Below are 21832 nucleotides of genomic sequence, written 5' to 3'. Positions count from 1 at the left end.
ATAAAATGATAACTGAATATATGTAACTCTATTATAAGATATTAAAAAAAGTATTTATAATATCCGATCGAGTAATTAACGGATCATTTTCTTCAATATCCAGTGGATATCATTTGATGAAGGATGATTGTTTTTAAAATATTGGATATCCTAGGGATATCTGAAAAATAGACTGTTTTGAAGTTGTTTTTTGGGTATCCATGTGATATTCTATTTACATCCATTATTGATGGGGCCTACCATGGAGATTTGGATCTCTTTTGAACATCTGAGGGGGATTTGTGTTTGCTGGGATTTGAATTAGATGGCCATTCTCTACATGTATTAGACGATGGAACGATTGAAGAAAATATGTACATAGATTTAGATATCTCAAAATATTTACTACCGGAAGAACAATCAGCCGAAGAACAATACCCAAAGATATTGATAGTTCCTAATATAAAAAATAACAATAGAAACAAAGTAGTCATAAGCCAACTCTGGCCGACGGAAGCGAAGGTTCAGTACTTCAAAATGCTCAACTTTCAAGGTCATTAAAAGTCCTTTCTAAGTTTCGATTTATAGGAATGGCACGTGTTTTAAACACAGTTAATGTTCAACCGCTCAAATTAAAGAGAAATGAACAGTATTTGGAACATTTTTACACGAAAAAAAGGTAGTAATTTAACAATTGTCTTTAAAATTAATTTGTTATGAAAGACGGAACATTTTTTTAATTAATTTATTTATGAAGAGAGGAAAGTGACAATGTATTTAAAACATCTGAATTATATGGCCATTCTCTACATGTATTAGACGATGGAACATAGATTTAGATATCTCAAAATATTTACTACCGGAAGAACAATCAGCCGAAGAACAATACCCAAAGATATTGATAGTTCCTAATATAAAAAATAACAATAGAAACAAAGTAGGCATAAGCAAAGTGATCAAAAAAGTTCAACAAGGCTGCTTATTAAGTAATTAAGTTCATAACTTTCATCAGAGTAGTTTAGTTTAAGATGTTTGTTTCTTTTAGAATTTACAGTAGAGGAATTTAGAGATATTTTCAATCAGAGTCTCGAGAAATTCCATTCTTTGGGAATATCAAAAGATGAAACTCTTGACGTAATTGTAGAAGAATTTGGTAATCTTGGTAAGAGGAAAGAAGCTCCATTTTGGGAAATAGGCTAAGAGACATTGCTCTCTAATCTTGCGGGACTCAAAACATCAAAGTCTTTTTGGCAACATGGTCAAAATCTCCAGTCAGACGAACATTTTATGGACGAGTGTATAAAATACATAACTTCATTTGGTCCTCCAGTATGTTAAAATTAAATTCTTAAATTATTTGCTTTGATTTTAGTGCAATATTTAATTTGTGTTATCATTTAGATTTTTGTGTGTATTCCACAAATGGTAAGAATGTTCTGCGCTGCACAGTTTCTCCGATCATTTTTAAATCTAGTTCAGGTCCATATGGCCAAACATGAACTTGAAACTATTACACCCAAAAATGGTATTGTAGAGTCAGAACTAATAACAACCGGAGCAAAGAGATCTGAAACTATAAGGGATGAGCAAATATTATTTTACGTTGCTGGTGCAACAATTATTTCCGCTCCAAAAGCAAAGGGGTGCCATATTCTCACCGTCTAAAAGAAGCATTGGTTTTTAAAGGTTCTTTTGAAGAGTTAAAAAAATATTTACTTGATGAATATTCAAATCTATCAATTGCAGAATGGGTGTCAAAAAACAATAGAGGTGGCCTATTATACGTGAAAAAGGAAACATTTAGGTTTTTCAAATTACTACAAAATACTGTTGATGAGTTGTATTCTCATTCGGGATCTACTCTTTTAGATAATAATTGTGATAGGAGGTTGAAATTACTCTCGAATGGAGCTCGCTACTTCTTAATTCTAATTATCCAAATAATGAAACAATTAGAATACGTATTTAAAACAAAATTGTTGAAAGTTACTTAAAAACAAGAGGGAAAGGGCTCATGCTATATTTGAGAGCGAAACATTTCTCCAAGGAGAATAAAAAGCAAAAGGCGCAACCTGCTTTAAGAAAAGAGTTAAGCGAAAATAAAAAATCGCCTAAGTAAAATTAAAAATAATGAGTTCCTAGGTAAGTGGTTCCTAAAAACAAAAGTCTTGCTTAAAATTTTTATGGGAAATTAAAATGAATTTTGATTAGTGATATGTGAAAATAAAGTGAAATTTTAAAATAGAAGTTTGAAAGTCTACTTTGGTAAATTTAACCTTAATTTTAAACGACAATTAAATTTAACAAAGGGAAAATTAATTTGTGTATCCAAAATATTTTTACACATTTTTATGTTATTCATTTATAACCGTTGTATTTCCTTGCAACGGTTCTTTTATAATATTTCCCAGTTGCTTGAACCTGTCGATATTTTGCGCATAATGAAGGACGTCAGGATTTGTATTTCCACCACAGGCCTGTCTATGCTTTCCAAATTCTTGCTCAAGACAGTCTTGGTTTATGTGGGAACTTAGGACAAATTTGGCATTCTTGGATAAAAGAAAGCGTATAATTCCTGGTAATGAGTAAATACATCAATTAAAAGTTTTCCGCCTGAGAAGGTGTCGTTGGCCTTAGCCGAGGTACAGGTCACTTCCTCGTTTGGCTGTGCGTTACAATCAAAATAAAATTATTAAATCAGGGTAATCATGATCAAATCAAATGTATTCAAAATAATCATGATTTAATCATTTGAGGGGTGCGTTGTTAATCAAAGAAGTGACCTGCCCCTTGGCCTTAACTTTATATACCTGTCATTATCAGGCCTTCTATAGTTTCTCTACTCAGGATCCATTTTTGTCTTTCGGTAGCAGAAAATTTTCCTGGACGTTCTGCAACTTCTTTCTCCCAATCTCTGAAGTAATCGATAAACCCGGTTTCTAACCACTGAAAGTATCAAGAAAATATTTGAAATATAATAGATTTACAACTAATAATATTAGTTTTATTACCTCTAGTCGTTTGTCTTTGGAATCTGAATATGGATTTAAATTTTCATTTCTTTTATGTAAGCGCTCGTGTAACTTTTTGCAGTTTACCAAGTCAAAAAATTTGTTCATATGTTTAATAAACTTGACTGTTTCAGATACTTTATATCCATACTCCATTTCAAGGGCATTTGCCACTCTGTCACTTAACACTTCAGCTGCCAGTCAAACCCGCATCTTAGCATAGGAATCTAAGTAAAGGTGGTCTCTAGTCAATTTCGGAATGAGCCTAAATGGCAGTCTTTTAACGTCAACTTTAAATAACTGGATTAGTTGCGTCCATAGAATTTCTTGTCCATTTTTGATCAAGCGTTTAGTTTTAGAATGAAAGTTACTGTTTGCAAAGGCATTGCGAGCAGTCTTCAATAAATGTGGTGGGTCACATACGAAGTATACGTAGCGAACTTCATCCATCGCGTATATAACACGCCAGCGATAACCTTCATTAACGAAGTTCCGGAAAACCTTTCTGTTTGTACTGGCACCATCAGCAATTACTCCAATAACTTTAATTTTATTGAATTCCAGTTTACATATGGCTTCAGATACAATTGTATGAAGATTATCGCTGTCCATATTTTTACACGGGAAGTAAGCTAATGGGAACTTAAAGTTGCCTGTCACACTACGTATCATAAGCTGCAAAATGTGGGTTGCGACTTCTGGCATGCCATTAGCCTCATTTTGAGCTTTAGAAGCTCGATCATTGCCAGTTTCATCAAGATTGGAAAAACCTATCAATTCCCCAGAGTTGCCTTTATATATAATGTCTTCCTTGATTTTAATTTCATCAAGTATTAATGTAACGTAACGCTGGTGATCATCTTTGCAGCGGCTATACAACTTTTCCTTTGCTTCGGTGAACGATTCATTTGTGAAGCCAGATTTTAAACCAACATGGGAAGAGTGGTTGTACAATGTCCTTCTGGAAGGCAACTCAAAAACACCACTACTGAGCATAGAATTGTAGACAGCTGGTGACTTCCTGCACAAATATATGCACCACTGGATAATTTTTGGATGCCATTTCCGAAGACGTTTATTTTTAGCTTGTAACGCAGCTAATTGCTGCTCAACGAATAACCGCCTAAAATAATTCTTTGGCAACTCCTTCTCTTGGCTTAGAGATGCGTTATTAGATGTTTTCAATACAGAATGCAATTTTATTCCATTTCTCCCGGCTGTACCACTTTGGAGCGGTGAAAATGATTGGGGCATTAAGTCTATTGGTTCTTCATTTAAAAGAATTTCGCTAAATTCATTCTGATTGGTATCTTCGTTACTTTTTTTAGAAAGTGGCAAGTTATCTGATGTAGATGGTATAAATGTTGGGGGGATTGGTTCTATGTTTAAAAATAATTCACTTGACCCTTTCCGCGATGTCCCTTCCTTAAAACTGCACTTTAAAATGTCTAGGGTATCCAATGTTTTTGGTGTAGACTCAGACTTCAATATTCTTTCATTTATCAAAGGAGTAGTACTTAAATTTGGTTTGAACTGATCAGTGACTGAATCATCCAAAACAGTGCCAATATATTAAACATTAATAGAAAATATCAATTGTAAATAGAAACTACAAAACTCATGATTAGAATAAAACTTACCAGCACACTTTCAGGACTTTCCTTAAAAGGAAATGGATCAGGATGTTCAATAGTTGGTCCATCCGAACTCACAAAGTGATCAGAACACAAGTAGTGTGTATACCGATTTAATTTACTAATTTCAAGTAGATTATCATACCTCCGACAAGCACTAATCCAACGTTTACATTTATGTCTTTTTTAGGCCTTGGAAAAGGGAAATATCTAACCGATTTATCACCGTCTTTGGATGACACGGAATTGCTACACAATGAATATACGCAACGTTTTTTCCCCATTACTAATAATATAACTAAAAAGTTAAATAACTAATTATAACAAACCGTCGTAATAAATTTTCCTTTAGCACAGATCGCAGCACGATTGCCCGACGTTCGAAAAGCCGACATCTTTGAAAGAACAACCTTGAAAGTTGATGTTATACCCCTTTTTTTTACCCCTCAGGTTCGGTGGTTGCGCGAGAGTCATTTGTACAGTGGAAGCTACGCGATTTCCGTCCCCTTAGGGATATATACTGTCTATGGCCTAACGTAGAAACAATGACAGGGAAAAGTGTCATGAAAGACAACAGACCTCGCGAGGGTCGGAGATATGCCCAAAGAGACGCCATCTCCTCGGACGGAGACTGCGCAACTATGATAAAAGTGGTAAGGCCACGTGGTCCAAAGGTATGAATTTGTAAAGGCGAGAGAGACATTGGTCTCTTGCATACAAAGAACAGTGGGATTGTGACGAGCGACAAAGTCGCGGGTACGTAAATTTGTGACACCGGTTCCAATGCCACGAACGTAAACGGACAGGACAGAGAACATAAACAAAAGGGAAGGGGGTGAAGAAATCGACAAGGACGAAAACAATATACTCAGTGAGCCCTAGCGGATAATCTCGGAAATAAACTGACGTATAGAGGAGCAGCCGCTTTCTAGGGCGTTCGCGCTGGTGGTGATAAGAGCGGCGAGATAAATTCACGGGGATTGAAATACACCCGCGTCCCCGAGGTCCGCGCTCGACCCACTCTCCCGGACGTTCGCGCTGAAGGCGAGACGAGAAGGGGAGGATAGAGTATACGTAGGGATTGAAATAAACATATTACTCGTTTGGATTTCGTTACTTCGAATAAAAACTCAATCTATCGAAGAAACTGATAGTTCGCGATATATCTCTTACCCGCTCGAGAAATAACTCAAGAACGCCCGCGCGATAAATTCTTTTCCGCAGTAGCACTTTCAATCGCTCACGAAATGTATAAGCTCAAATCTAGCGAACGTTACGGGGTCGGGTAATATTCACGAGTTCCCCTTTTCTCGTTCCCCAGTCTTTTCGAAAAACTTAAGAGAAGATATGAAAACGACCACTTCATTTAAAAATGTAAAAAAAAGTTTCATTCGAATAGTCGCAAAAGTGACAAAGTTAAATCGCCAAATTTACAAAAAAAATATTCGTTTTAATAAATGGTAGAAAAAACTCATTAATTCATTTAGATTTTTTGCCCACCCCGTTCTTCGTCTCTTTATCGCCGGAGTAAAACTTGTTTTCTTCTTATCCGGAGTTAAAAAAAAAGAGGAATAAACTAAGGTGGCGACATTAAGTCGAGTGCGAGTTTTTCTGGTGGGCGGTACCGCTTCGTAAAACTTAACCCGGATACCAGGAGGAAATAGCCTCGCTCCATATTTTATCGAAATCTTTGACCATGAAATTGTGATACGTATAGAGCTTTTCTACCGTGGAACAACACAGAGCTTTGGAAATAGAGTCCCGAACTGACTCCGTAACGGTCGGATCTTCCGCGTTATCAGTCAAATTCTTAACAACACTGAGAGAAAAATTCATGTTTTTACGAAACACTGGTTTCTTTGGTACATATTGCAGGAAATTCCAGTAAGATTGCTTTATGGGTTGTCAAACTGTATTTATTACGGGTTTTAGTCATGTAAATCGAACCTGTAAAAATCACAGGTGCGCCCGTTTATTCAAAACACTGCAAGCTTCAGTATATATTGCAGTTAATTACAGTAAGATTGTTTAGCAGGTTTTCAAACTGTATTTATTACGGGTTTTAGGTTTGTATATGGAACCTGTAACAATCACAGGTCCGCCCGTTTATTCAAAAACCCGGAAGCTTCAGTAAATATTGTAGTGAATTCCAGTTCGATTAATTTTAAGGTTGTGAAACTGTAATTAATACGGGTTTTTATTGTATCTAAGAACCTGAAAAAATTACAAGAGTGTTCATTTCCCAAAAACACTGCTCTGTACATATATTCCAGTAAATTACATTAATTCAGTTTTACACGTTGGAAGACTGCAAAACAAGCATTAATTTATTAAGTGCAGTGGCGATATAACTTTGACTCTTTTTGTGTGATATGAACCATCATAGTTCCTGTGAGTCAAGAAAACCAAATCAAAACGAACTTAAGTACTTTTTTACTTCATTAATTCAACATTTCTATCTTTGTTTGAGAGTATATTTTTGATAATTAATTACCGATATACCCTATTTCCGGCCCATCTATGAACTGTTCCCCTAAAACCGGCAGTCCGTGGAGATTTACATTTTTCGACCCCGTAGATTATCTTTGTTTATGTCATTTCTCTTTTGAAGACCTGTTGGCATGACTCTGGTTTAATGAGTTGTTATATCTTTAGTAATTAATTCTATAAATCCGTCCTTATAACTTAAAATTAATCTCATTATTATTAGAATTTTTCCGTCGTGGTTGTAGTTTAGCCCTCCATAGTTAACTTATAGCCGCCATCCAGCGCCATGAAGTCTTAACGCTAACCGTTAGGCCTTGGAGCGACCATCAACCCTAACAAAAAAAAATTGGAATTTTATTGGTAAAAATCAATTGGAAAATAATAAGAAAAATCTATTGGGATTTGGAATCTTTTTCCAATAAAGAAACGTTAGATTTCCAATAGACATAGCCAATAGTTATCCAATTGAAAAACCGATAGGTTTCCAATTCATATTGTCAGGTGGACAAAAATAGAAGACGAAGAGTACAAAATAAATGGAATATTTATTGGCACACAATTATATACAGATTTACAGATTAATTTCAATCGCGTAAAAATAGCGCGGACTAGGTTATGCTCTCCCCGAAGAAGCACCGGTGGCCTAGGGCAAGCTTTTCAGCTTAATTCTTCCCAGGTCGCTGGCTCTTGGTAGGCTTAGCTTTTTCAGCCTTAATACTCCCACCAAGTTCCCAGAGAGAGAACTGCCTTCCTCGGTCCGCTCCGCTGTCTTTTATACCCCGTGGGCCGGAGCGTCGTGCTCGGGGGTTTTACCCCTTTTCAACGGTGACGTCAACGCGGCTACGTCCTCTCTTGGCGGCGTTATTTTACGTTCAACCGATGGGCGCGACAGCCCCCCGTTGGAAAAAGAACCGTCTCGGCGATCAGGCAAGTTCGGCAGAAAAAAATTCATCGGGGTTGTCAATGTAATCTGTGATGTAGTCCGTGTCGTAGTCGGAAATGGGAGAAGACGGCGTATGAAGCGGCACTGGGCAGCGACGGTGACTTCGGCGCTGTCGTTTTTCCAGACGACCAAGCACCCGAGGGTTGAGAGGGGCTTCGAGTTGTAGTTGTATGATTTGTTGGTTAAAACGTGCACGGCGACGTCGAGCAGAAAGCTTCATGGTGTTAGAGGGCAGGGATGAAGTGGTCTTAATAAAGCCAGTCGGTAGAATGAATGTTCCCTTAGATCTCTAGGGGAAGAAAGGACACCTGTGGGCACTTTTGAGGAAAAAAATATGTTATGACGAATCCGGGCTAAACCAATCCAGTTTCGAACGGCGACGAGTTGATAGACGGGATGCCCCCGGAGGGGGGGGGATGTAGAATTCGGGGATAACGAAGGTCCCCCAGCTTGACGGTGAAGGGAAGGTGGGAGGGAAGTTTGAGTTTTCCCGGTATCCAAAAGAGTTGGGTTTGGGGCCTCGTCGGCAAAGTATTCGTGTAGAGTAGGCGTTTCCTGGAAATGAACTCGCCGAGTAACATTGGAAAACCTTTTCCGATTGACGTACGGCTTCAAACGCTCGTCGGAAACTACGTCAGTCTTTCCGTACTTCGAAGTTATTTACCGCAGTCTGACGGAGGATCTGATACGGCCCGGCATACTGATGTAAGAGTTTTTCTGATAATCCCGGAAATCGGCGGGGAACTTTAAGGAAAACCAGGTCACCTTCCTGATAAGTGGCTTCCCATCGGCGTAGATCGAAGCGTTATTTGTTCTTGCTTTGAGCGATAGCGTGGCGCTCGGCTGCTAGAGCACGGGCACGTTCGGCATACAGAATATATTCAAACCCGAACTGGGTCTTGAGCGTACATGACGGTAGATTCAAGGCGGTGTCCACTCGCAGGTCTGCTTCGTATCCGTGCATTAAAAAAATGGAGTGAATCCGGTGACCGCGTGGAGGGACGTGTTGTATGCGAATACTAGGAACGGTAAAAACCGATCCCAATCTTTGTGATTATCCGCGACATATTGAGCTAACATGTCCACCAAAGTCTTGTTAAAACGTTCTACTAGCCTATTCGTACGTGGGTGGTAGGCAGTGGTTCGTTTGTGGTGGACGGTGAAGAGTCGATTGATTTCGGCCATAAGGTGATGGACGTTTTCCGTACCGCGGTCAGTGATCAGGTCTTTTGGGGCGCCATAACGAAGAATCACGTCCTTCGTAAAAAACTGAGCAATTTCCTCGGCGGTTCTCCTCGGGATGGCTTTGGCGACGACCATGCGTGTACAATAATCGGTACATACCACGATGTGGACGTTGCCATCGTGAGACTGCGGGAATGGACCGAGTTTATCTAATCCAACCCTCTCGAACGGTTTAACCGTGGGTGGAATAGGCTGGAGTAGCCCGGCCGGTTTGCCTGGGTATATCTTCTGCTGTTGACACGGAACGCAGGATTGATCGTTATTTGAAATTTGCGCCAACATTTTGGGCCAGAAGAACCTACGTCGAATGCTGTGCCAGATGCGATTGAGTCCCAAGTGACCGGCGGTGACGTCGTCATGTAGATTAAACATAATTGCGGCGCGGATTTCCTTTGGGGCTACCAACACAGACATAAGGCCGTCCTCGGTGCGGACGCGTCGAAAGAGTAGACCGTCAATCAGCTCAAAACAGCGGGGAGCTTTAACGAGTCGCTTCGGTGCAGATAGAGGCTTAGTGTCTAGGAACTCGATGACAGATACTATAAACGCATCCTGACGTTGCAGGGAGTGGATATCAAACTGAGCCCGGTCCAAGGTATCTGTCGTGGGTGCGGCGAGCAGCAAGTGATGAGCGGGTGGTGCTTGTTCAAATGGAGTACGGGAAAGAGCGTCCGCATCAAGGTGTTTCCGTCCACTTTTATACCGAATCGTGAGGTCATATTCTTGAAGCGTGAGAGACCAGAGAGTCAAACGTCCGTTAGGATATATGACAGACGTAAGCCAACATAACCCATGGTGGTCAGTGACAACCGTCAGAGGGCGTCCGTAGATGTATGGTCGGAATTTGCCTGCTCCAAAGACAATAGCCAGGCATTCTCTCTCGGTGGAATTGTAATTTATCTCGGCGGCATTTAATAGGCGGCTGGTGTAGGCGATGACTCGCTCCTGGGTGTTAATGCGTTGTTTTAGAATGGCGGAGACACCATAGGCGGAAGTATCGGTATGCAACTCAAACGGCTGGTCCCATCGAGGATGACTTACAATGGGTGCGGATACCAGACATTCCCGAAAGTGGTGAAATGCTTTATCGGCGTCGGTAGACCAAAGAAAAGTGTTTTCTTTTTTGGTGAGGTCCGTTAAGGGTTTAGCAATGCCGGCGAAGTTGCGATGAAACGGTGGTAATATCCGACTAAACCCAGGAAACTTTGCACCTGTTTGATGGTTTTTGGTGTGGTAAATTTCGCTACGACATCAAGGTTGCGGGGATCGGGCGAGATTCCCTGACCGTCAACGATGTGTCCAAGATATCGAATACGAGGTGTGGCGAATGATCATTTGCTCGGCTTGATTTTCAGATTGGCCTTACGGAGACAGGTCAAGACTTGCTCAAGATGATGGAGATGGGATGTCGAAAGAGTGGGAAAAGATGACGATGTCGTCTAGGTACGCCATAGTTATCTGCCACATTAGATTGCCCATAGTCTTGTACATTAGTCGTTGGAATGTATCTGGCGCGTTGCAAAGGCCCATCCCCAAGACATTGAACTCGTAATGTCCATCCGGTGTCACAAAAGCGGTCTTCTCTTTAGCTGAATCGTCCAGTTCCACCTGGAAGTAGCCGGAGGCCAGGTCAAGGGTCGTGAAGAGTGTTGAGCCCGCGAGGCGATCCAGGGTGTCGTCGATTCGTGGCAGCGGATGAACATCTTTCTTCGTGACGGCGTTTTATTTACGCCAATCAACGCAAAATCCCCATGTGCCGTCTCGTTTTCTAATCAGAATGACTGGTGCGGCCCAGGAACTATACGACTCGCGGATGGTGCCGTGCGCGAGGAGTTTGTTTACTTCTTCTTTGAGTGACTTACGGTATGGGTGTGAGTGAATTGGTGCGGAAGTGCCAGTGTGAATCTCGTGTTTAATTAACGACGTTCGGCCGAGGTCCACGTCGTGCTTCGAGAAGACCTCTGAATGTTGGTTCAGCCAGTTCTGGAGCTGTAGTCTCTCGCTGGATGAAAGTTGAGTCCCAATATTCAAGTTGCTAGGTAGGCTGGTCTCCGAACGTGGTTCATCCGGGCCAAGGAAATTTAGCTCAATGATTTCCTGCGCACGAGCTAGGTGAGCTCCACGGGGCAGAATGATTGGTTGGTGGTGAGGGTTAGCAACTCGAAATATTGCTCGACCGTTGTGGAACGTTGTGCATGTTTTACACACAACTAGGCCAAAGCGCTGATAAACAGAGTGTACAGGCTCGATTATGAGGGGTCCAGATGCTGGCGAGGCGGCTACCTCAAGGGCCAGTTCGGATGATGCCGGTATGGTGACGTCATCGGCAGAGCGTACGAGAGTGGAGTTCTCGAAAATAGAGTCCGGTAGTGGAAATGAGTCGTCTCCGATTGTGACGCAACGGGTTTTAAAACTTATTTCGATTTCGTGGTGGTCGCAGAATTCTAAGCCCAATAAGAGTTCGTACTCGAAATTGTTGATAATTAGGGCCTTGACAAGGTAAAGCGTTTGTCCAATCTGTATGTCCATGTCGGTGACTCCTAGGGGTGAAATCAGTGATCCATCGGCGACGCGTAAGCGGATCGAACCAGCTGGTCGAATGGGTAGTGACAAGGTCTTGACAAGAGTGTGTTTGACTATATTTTTTGTACTCCCCGAGTTAATGATGAGGTCTATCTGTTTCGTATTGATGGTGGCCGGTAAGGAAACTAATTAATTGGACGAACTAAGGAGCAGAGGGTGGGACGTTGTGGACGGGAAGGTACCCTCTTCTACCACCGTCGATTCCCGTTTACCGAGCGATTGTGATTGTAGCCGTTCGGGTGGGGTGATGGACTGCGGCCCCGTCGCCAGTCAGAGGACGTACGATTTTGCCCAAATGGTGACGGACTTCTTGCTCGGAAAGAGTTTTCGGTGTGTGGCCGAAGAGCTTGCCGTCCTCGAGATGGGGACGTTCCATGGTTTTCGGAGTTGTAGCGGTCATCCTGGGATCCGAACGGCTCCCGACAGTAGGACGCGTAGTGGTCCCTACGTCCACATTTGTAACAAGACATCAATGAAGGACTAGGTTCTCGACGACGTGAGGACGTTTGGAAGCTGTTGAAGTCATGTCGCATGTCTCGGATTTCCCGGCGGAGAGAGTCTAGGTCGCTGCCACTAGTGCTCTGTCACAAGGCCGGACTGTGGTGCAGGTGCAGCATTTCTGGCCGGCAACAAAGTCAGTAGTTCCAAGATTTTTCCGTCGGTGGTACTGGAGGTTGCCGGAGTTGAAGTCGGAGTTGTGTGAAGTAGGCGTAGCTTGTTCAGAAAATCTTGCGGTGTTGTTGGGCACATTAAAATCAGTTTGTCGCGAAGATCTTGGAGAAGTCCTCGGATCAGAAAGTTAATTTTTTCTGAATCGGACATAGTCGGATTAGCCAGAGAGCAAAAGGTCATTGTTTCCTGGTAGTAGTGGACGGGGTCTGTGCCAGGCAGTTGTTGATGAGCCAATAAGTCATGAAATATGGCTTGCGATGAGCGTCCAAATTCGTTCTGGAGTGCATCTTTCCATTGCTTCCAGGTGGTACGAGGAGAGGCAGTGGTAGTTCGAATAGCGCTGACTAGGTTACTGCTCTCCCCGAAGAAGCACCGGCGGCCTAGGGCAATCTTTTCAGCTTAATTCTTCCCAGGTCGCTGGCTCTTAGTAGGCTTGGCTTTTTCAGCCTTAATACTCCCACCAAGTTCCCAGAGAGACAACTGCCTTCCTCGGTCCGCTCCGCTGTCTTTTATACCCCGTGGGCCGGCGCGTCGTGCTCGGGGGTTTTACCCCTTTTCAACGGTGACGTCAACGCGGCTCCTTCCTCTGGTGCTGGCGTTATTTTTCGTTCAACCGATGGGCGCGACAATATGACCCAATTCACAAACCCAATATATTCCCGATTGGGAAAACCATTATATTTCCAATTGACATAGCCAATAGCTATCCAATTGAAAACCCAATATATTCCCGATTGGAAAAATTCATTAAATTTCCAATTGACAAAACCAATCTATAACCAATTAAGAAAACCATTAGTACTCCATTTGAAAAACCCAGAGGATTCCAATTCATAAGACCAATAAATGCCCAATTCACAAACCATTTCTTTACCAATTGACAAAAGCAATATATATCCAGATGCAACGAATAGAATTCTTATAGACAAAACCAATAGACATCCATGTGTTTCCATTTGAAAAAAAAACCACTAGGTACCCAATTGATACAACCAATAGGTTCTTTATTAAAACCCATTGACGAAACCTTCTAAAACAAGTGACCAATTGATAAAACAGTAACTAAAAGAATTTAAAATAGTTTTACAAAATATTAGCTTTTTTACTTGGCCTTATTCCCAAACTTCCCCTAGCATCAGATATTTTTTGGGTTAAATAGTGATGAACTTTTTTAACAACTTCATCCTGATAGTCTACAGATTTCCCTTTCCTTTCTGCGTAGTAACGCACACAACCCTAATGATACGAAATTCAAATTAACTTTTGTTGACAGCAGAACATTAATTTCAATTTAATAAAATAATGCACACCTTTTATAGTTGATATTTTAACCGGCGTCAGTGAAGGCCTTCGTTGGGCTTTTCTGGATTCAGTTGACCTGTTTCCAGTTTTTCCAGAAACACTTCTTGATGCTAGGGTTTCTGTGCCCCAAATGCATACTGCTAACGTTTTGGTGAATGTTTATTCGTTAGCCTGGCTTAAACAAACATCCCACTTATTCTTGGATATGGAAATACCATTTCCCAAAGGAACCTATTTACAACAAGTTGGCAAGCCAAATTATACCTCTCCTCGGAAGAATTGTCCCTAGCGGTATTAATTTTTCGAGATGACTTTTAAAGATATATCTCTGCAATTCCGAGTTATTTACTAAAAACGTAATCCCGGTATAAAATTTTAATTATAATTAAAATAATTGAGACGAAACAATCGAGTATAATTTATTCAGAATATTATAAATTAAGTAGTTACAACAGCGAGTTAGACGTACTATAAAACCATTTACGGTACAAGTTTATCAGTTAAATATAATACGAAGCCAATTTTAATGAAAGGAATATCTACAGAGGGTATTTGTATTTTTCTCGCTTACGAAATACTTGCCGCATCTTTCACGCTCATTTTATTTCAAATTAAACATCTTAATCAGTCGAGAAAACGTTTAAAATAAATAACGAAGTAATGACGACCCAGTTAAAAACCAGACCAACATATGTGTAAGCGCACGATGTATACAACTCGATAAAAACGAAATAAAATACAAATAAAAGATATTTAAAATTAAAAAAACTGATACTAATAAAAGCGTGAAGATACCATACCCTTCACGTCACGCACACTCGAAATACGCAGAATTAACGTTATACTATATCCAGTTTAAAATATTAGAGTATCAAAAAATAAAAATAACGAATAGAAAAATACACAATAACAACCCAATCAATCAGACTTCAGAAACAAAACTCATAGAAAAATATTACAACGCAGTCAAGCAATCAGACTTTGAAATTTAAATTGAATGCCAATTAAAATACCGGTGAAACACTCATCCCTAGACCTATCCGAAAAAGGGTCGTGATTTCTAAGCGGTGAACTCATACGACTGTTTCCTTCTTCTAAAGGAAGATCATCTGAAAAAAGAAAACAGATAAGTTATGATTCTGACGTTTATAAAAAAAAGTCATTGAAATTCACCATAACAAATTGATTGATCAATTATGTGGGTAGCATTTTTCTCCTCCGTTGTCACCCTTGAAAAATCATTACTAGGAACATCGTTATCGCTAGGAACATCTTTATCGTTAGGATTGTCGTTATGTTCTTGGTCATCGCTAATATCAGCATTATTTAAGACATCATATCTCCTTTTAATTTCTTTAGCACATGTTAGAATGTTTTCGATTCCATCGCATGAATCCTGTTACCATTAAAATTAATTTTTAAAATGAAACGCTTCCTTAATTATTAAATTCAAATCAAACGTACCAAATCACTAATCTCAGGAAATTTAGCATATTTACGTAAGACGCCTGCATTGTCTCCATTATTGCCAATAATGTTTTCCTTTTCGTCTTGTGAACACTATTAATTTAAAAAATAATTTTTATAGATAAACACGTTTTTAGTAAAAAAAGGTTCGAAATTCAACTTACAAAATCAAATGCATGTTTCTTCTGATAAAGTTTGTCTTTCATTATTTTATTGTAACGTCTCCTTTGAGCATCTCTCGCTTTAGTTGGTACCATTTTCCTCTTTGGTTCTAATGGAGTAGTTATAAATCTTGCAGGTGGTGCACGTATACGCTTGCTTGAATCCACGCGATTCGGTGAACCTGATAAAAAACCACAATTAAAATTCACATATTGTTAGATTTCATTAAATTTAAATTTTAGCTCACTGCCTAGTGAAAGAATTAACACGTTAGAGCTCTCATCATCCAAATTATATTTGCGACGAACATCATAGTCTTTAAAATCCTTTGGTTTAAAGTTGACAATTTGATTTACATTAACAGTTTTTGTTGTGTTTTTAGCAAGCACTTTAACTAATGCAAAATTTGGTTTGTGATTAGACACAGAAGAGTTTACATTTTCTTCAATCACAGTTTCCACAAAAGAGGAAGAGGGCGAAAAGTGTTTTTGAATATTTTTATCCTTTTTTGTAGCGGAGTTAATTTTTAAACTTTATTCAGGTTAGGACGCTTGAGCCGCTTCTTTATTCCCAATGTCATAGGCATAGTACCTAAAAATTAAATAAGTAATCGATTAAGAAATTAGAATAATAATTTGTTTTATAATAAGAAATAACCTTCCGCTGTTTAGGCCTAAATATACTACACGTTAATCTTAATCTTTTATTTGGCCATGCTTCAATTGGCCCTTCGCCCAATCAAAATACAAAAAAGCACGTGAGTTGTAATGTTCCGCATTTCTTAACACTTACGGAACATTTATTTTAGGTAAAAATAAACTAAATCGTGTAAAGGCAAAAATATTTAATAAACACAAAACGGGGATAAAATACAGAAAAATACAAACCGGTTAACATAAGCCGAGTAGAACTTCACAGATTGGCATTCAAGTTCTGACTGGGGATAAAAGGAGAGTCGGGAAACTATAAAACATTCCCTAACAATATTGTATATACACAGGGCAATTATCTATTGAAGGAGAACTGAAACCGAATGCTTCTGCAGATGTTACATTATCCGACGTTCGTGAAAGTAACAAAAACAAAATAAGAAAAATAACACTAAAAAATATAATTTAACGGCATAGTGTGAGCTCCGAAGGGCAAGGAAGAACCACCACAATTCGACTATGCAAAGCGACGACTTAGCGGGGTATTTTGGGGGAAACAGAGGATTTTATTTTGTTAAAAAGGGGACTGCTACACTCCCCTCCACTTAAATAGAACAAGGGTGCTGTAACAACTATTCTCAAATAAAAATACAAATCAATTTATTATTCGCTGGATTCTTAAATCTCATTATAATTCTGTTTACGATATCTAGTTTATGATATACCAACAGAGTTACACTTTTGGGCTCTATCAAATGGCTTGATTTCTAGCATTAGATTACCAATTTTCTAAAGACCTAGTCAGCTAATCGTGTATATCATTACGACAAATGACTATAAACCTCATTTCAGCATGGGTCTAGCACCGGCTCGACTTCTCAGAATGAACTAGACATGGGCAATAGAAACAACAAAAATCAAAATACACTTTAAATGGTAACAAAGTTTAAAATGGGAAATACACAATAAAAAAAGGTAAAGAGTAAAATAGTTGATAATATATTCATATTTACACACAAAAATACACTGTACAAGAAAATGTCGTTTGATTGTTTTATTTCGAAACACCTGCCATTTTGGCATAGTTTTTTCGGGTGTTGGGGCGCAAAACTCGATTGTTTATTTGATGTTTTGGAACGGTGCGATTTTGGTTAGAGTTCGGATTGGTTAAGCGTCGGGTATAGAGTTTTAGGTTGGATACATGTTGAGTGCCAGCGTCTTTGCCGTTTTCACCTCTCAAGTGAAAAGCGAGTTCACCCGCGTGACTGACTACTCGATAAGGACCCAAGTAGAGTAGGGCTAATTTAGCGGTTAGTCCCTCGGCTTTGGACGATTGTGGATGGGATTTTACCACGACCCAATCTCCGACTTTGATATCGATGGCGCGGTGTTTTACGTCATAGTTTCGTTTTTGGCGGCGTTTCGATAAAGCTATGTTGTTTCTCACTTTTGTTTCCATAGTGGTCATCGCTAGTTCTACTTTCTTCACGTATTCTTCCATTGTTAGTGGTTCACTCGGTGGTTGTGAAAGGACATTGTCGACCGGTTAGCGTAAAACGCGACCGAAAGTGAGTTGCGCGGGCGAGAATCCCGTTGTTGAATTCACGGCTGAATTAAGCGCTAGAACGGCATCGAGTATGCGACGGTCCCATTTTCGGTGTACTTCGTGAGCGTAGATACGCAAAATTTGTTTTAACGACCTATTGTATCTTTCAACCATGTTAGCCTGCGGGTGATAAACTGATGTGGTGTGGTGATTGATACCATTGCTCTGGCATAAGTCTGTCAATATTTTCGACGTGAATTGACTTCTGTTGTCTGAAATAATGATTTTGGGTACCTTATGTCAGCACATGTGTTCGTAGCTGAGTTTACGCACGGCGGAGGCAGTGGCGCGTCGTAAAGGGTACGCTTCTAACCATTTTGAAAAGGTATCCACAATAACCAAATTGAATGCGCTTGGAGGCAACGGTGCTACCAAATCAATACTAAACACCTCCCCTGGAGCAGTGGGAGTAATTGGTTGCATGAAACTCTTCATTTTATCGTTTCTTGGTTTGGCTTTTTGACAGAGATCGCATGATCTAACGTAGTTTTTACAGTCTCGGGTCATTCCTTCCCAGAAACAACCTTGTTTGGCGCGGCAAACAGTCTTTTCTACTCCTAGATGTCCAGCCTTGGGATCATCGTGAAGTTATTCCAATACGGTTTCTCGTAAGGAGCGCGGAGTGCAAGGAAACCAAGCTGGCTCCTCGTTAAAAGACGTGTCCATTCTATATAAAACTGAATCGCAGATCATATAGTTCGCGGCTCGTTTTTGAATCGAGCGGGCTAATGCTTTGATGTCGGGGAGCTTTCCCACACTGATCAAATCTATTGTAAATTGAAAACGTTCATCTTCATTTTGGTGTTCTTTTAAAAGGTCACGCGTTAATGCGGGTAAAGAATCGAATGTGGCCTGTTCATCTTGTTTTACTGCAAGAATTGTCAGAGGCGCTATTTTTTTCTCTCCCTCAGGAACAAATCTTTCTTCTTCTTCGACGAAGCTATTACAATCGTGCCCTGTTCTCGGATATTGTGTACGGGATAATGCATCGGGAACAATGTTTAGTTTGCCGATAATATGTTCTATAATGAAGCTAAACTCCTGTAACATAATGCCCATCTCACAAGACGGCTGTTAACGTCTCTCATCTTGTTTAACCAGACTAACGCTTTATTGTCGGTTCGTAAAGTGAATGTTTGACCGTCTAGGTACGCTCTAAGCTTCTTTACCGCTATCACTAATGCAAGTAACTCTCTTTCCGTCGCGTGATACCATTGTTCTGCCGGTTTCAGCATGTAACTGATGAAGGCTACAACTCTTTCCGTTCCTTCGTCATTCTTTCGCATTAACACGGCCGCGGCGCCGGTTTGCGAAGCGTCCGTTTGTAAGATGAAGGGTTTGCGCATATCTGGAAAAGCTAATACAACTCTTTCGACGAGTTGTTCTTTCAGTTGTTGAAAAGCTTCTTTTTCGGTGTTTTCCCATCTCCACGGTACATTCTTTTTCATGAGCCGAAACAATGGCATAGCTATATCCGCCATGCGAGGAATATAATTTCGATAAAAGTTTACTATCCCAATGAAGGATCTTAGCGCTGTTAGGTCGGTCGGCGTTGGAAAGTTACGAATTGCGACTACCTTTTCAGGATCCGTTTCGATGCCTTTGGCCGACATGACGAATCCTAGAAAGTTAACTTTCTTTTGGAAAAAGTGGCATTTTGAAAGATTGCACGTAAGATTGGCCTTTCTTAGGGCGTTTAGGACGATTGCAAGGGGCGTCAAGTGATTTTCTATGGTTGAACTGAAAATTAGAATTTCATCTAAATAGGCTAAATCGAAATCTCCATAATCTTTCAGAATCTGGTTCATTAGGCGCTGGAAGGTCATTGGTGCCGTTTTTAAACCAAATGGCATTCTAGTAAAACGATATTTAACCTTCCGTGGTTACGAACGCGCTTTTATCTTTTGACGCTTCCTCGAGTTCAATTTGCCAATAACCCTACGACTTAAATATTTGGCTCCTTTCAAGCTATTCAAGATATTTTGAATGTTCGGCATGGGAAATGCGTCGTCTTGAGTAACGGCATTTATTCCTCTAGGATCCAAACATGGGTGTAGAGGTGTTTCATTCTGGTCTTCACCTTTTTACTGACTAAGACCACCGGTGAAGCCCATGGCGATATGCAAGGCTCAATGATACCCCTTTCGAGTATGTCATCTACCTGCTTTTTGATTTCCGCTCGTTTAACAGACGAGTACGGGTATGGTTTGCGTTTCACTGGAGGAGAGTTTCCTGTGTTGATCGAATGTTTAACCACTGAGGTATGTCCTAGCGTTTTGGACGATACGAGGTCATCAAAGTCTTTTAAGATCTTTTTAATGCGACTTGGCTTTCTTCCCATTGTCGTTGGTTTACTTTAAGATTGGCATCACTGTCCTGTAAAATATTTTGCGCTAGATTCTTGTCAGGTTTCTTCATCAGTGTTCTTTCTTGTTGCTTTTTGTCAAAAGAATTCTTTTGCAAAAGAATATAAAGGCCAACGACAGTTTAGATTAGTTTCGAAAGCGTATGCGTTACTCCTGGGCAAGGTAACAAAGCCTACGATCTTGATAAAATCTTGGCCCAATACTACGGGTATATTACCAGCTCGTCAATGGGGATCATTAAACCTTGGATTTTCACTTCCATGGTATATGTACCGAGAGTCTGTAATTTTGGGCCTACCACCGGGGTCATACTAGGCTTAGTCCATGGCGTCAGATCTGATGTGGATTTCCCAAAATTTGACAATTTGGTATCCGCCAGGGCAGAGGAAGACGCACCTGAATCGACCAAGGCAACCGTGGTCACATTATTCAGTAACACCACAGCGTGTGGGCAGTCTGAAGTGTAAATCGAGGTCAAAGAATTTAAGGTTGCTCTTTTGGGAAAATCGAGTCTTTCATGACCCGTTTTACGATAAGAGAAACATCTCTGTTCCTTTACCAATTGTTTTTCTACTTCATTTAAACGAGGACGAGAGGGATGAACTTCCTAAGGAACAGTGTCGGACCCTTTTGAAATTGTCTTATTAGGTTGCGGAGTACTAGCTGGTCCGTATAATAGGGCAGATTTTTCCAAGTCGGCCGTCACTAAGCGACCAACGCGTAGTAACTCCTGAATTGTCTTTTTTGAGAGAAGGCGAAGTTCACGACGAAACTCCGGCAGGCTATTATTAATAACTGTGTCTACAATTACTTCTTCCCCCGTAGAAGGGTCATATTGCTCATAAGCATCTTGAATTTCCCAAACAAAATGTTCAAAGTTTTCTCCCACCTTTTGCTATCGACTAAGCGCTATTTTCAGGAGCTCCATTGGCGTTTTCTGGCGAAACTCTTCAAGAAACATCGTGGTAAAATCTGACCAATCGTTAAACGAAGAACGGCGGTTTTCAAACCAACGGGACGCGTTATCTTTAAAGGCGCTGTGAATTAGTCCTAGCCATTGTGAAGAAGGCGCCCCACTCATGGTGAAGACTTTCGTGGCATCGCGTAGAAAATGAAAAGCATTATCATTATTATCTTAGGACTCCAGTCTAGTGTATAAATTCACGTATGTATTGGAATAAAAAACAACGTTTTTCTTTACACTCTAAAACCTTTTTTTTAATTATGATAAAAGGTTAAACGTTACATTTTTTTCCCGCGAAAAGAGGCGGAGGCTAGGCAATTATAACATAAACGAGATGCCACTTTGCTCTCTAACGTTTCGACTGTCGATTGCTTTGCGGACTGTGATATGGACAATGTAGGTATTGTAGGAACGGTTCCCGGAATTGGTAATAAGGACGCTGTAGGTAAGGGGGCAATTTCCAAAGCTTTTAAGCGCGCTTCTATGTTATATCGGATATTTGAATTTTTTGCTAGTACGTCAATTTGTTGACGTTGATCAGAGAGGTCGCTATGAATGTCACTGCTTATTTTATTAATGTCAGTTCTAATTAATTGCATCTGGGAAGCGACTTGCGATGCGAAATTGTCAAAAGCGTCTGTTAAACCTTGGTCGGGATTTGGGGGGTTTACAGGGGTTTGTTGAGGTTTCGGGATATATTTCGGGATAGTTAATTGAGATTGTACTTGCGATTGCTTCGTTTTTGAAAACATTGATAATGG

This window comes from Leiobunum rupestre, chromosome 4 (genome assembly GCF_980474605.1).
Source record: "Leiobunum rupestre chromosome 4, qqLeiRupe1.1.hap1, whole genome shotgun sequence".
NCBI classification, from domain to species: Eukaryota; Metazoa; Arthropoda; class Arachnida; order Opiliones; family Sclerosomatidae; genus Leiobunum; species Leiobunum rupestre.
Note: the sequence above shows the minus strand (reverse complement) of the source record.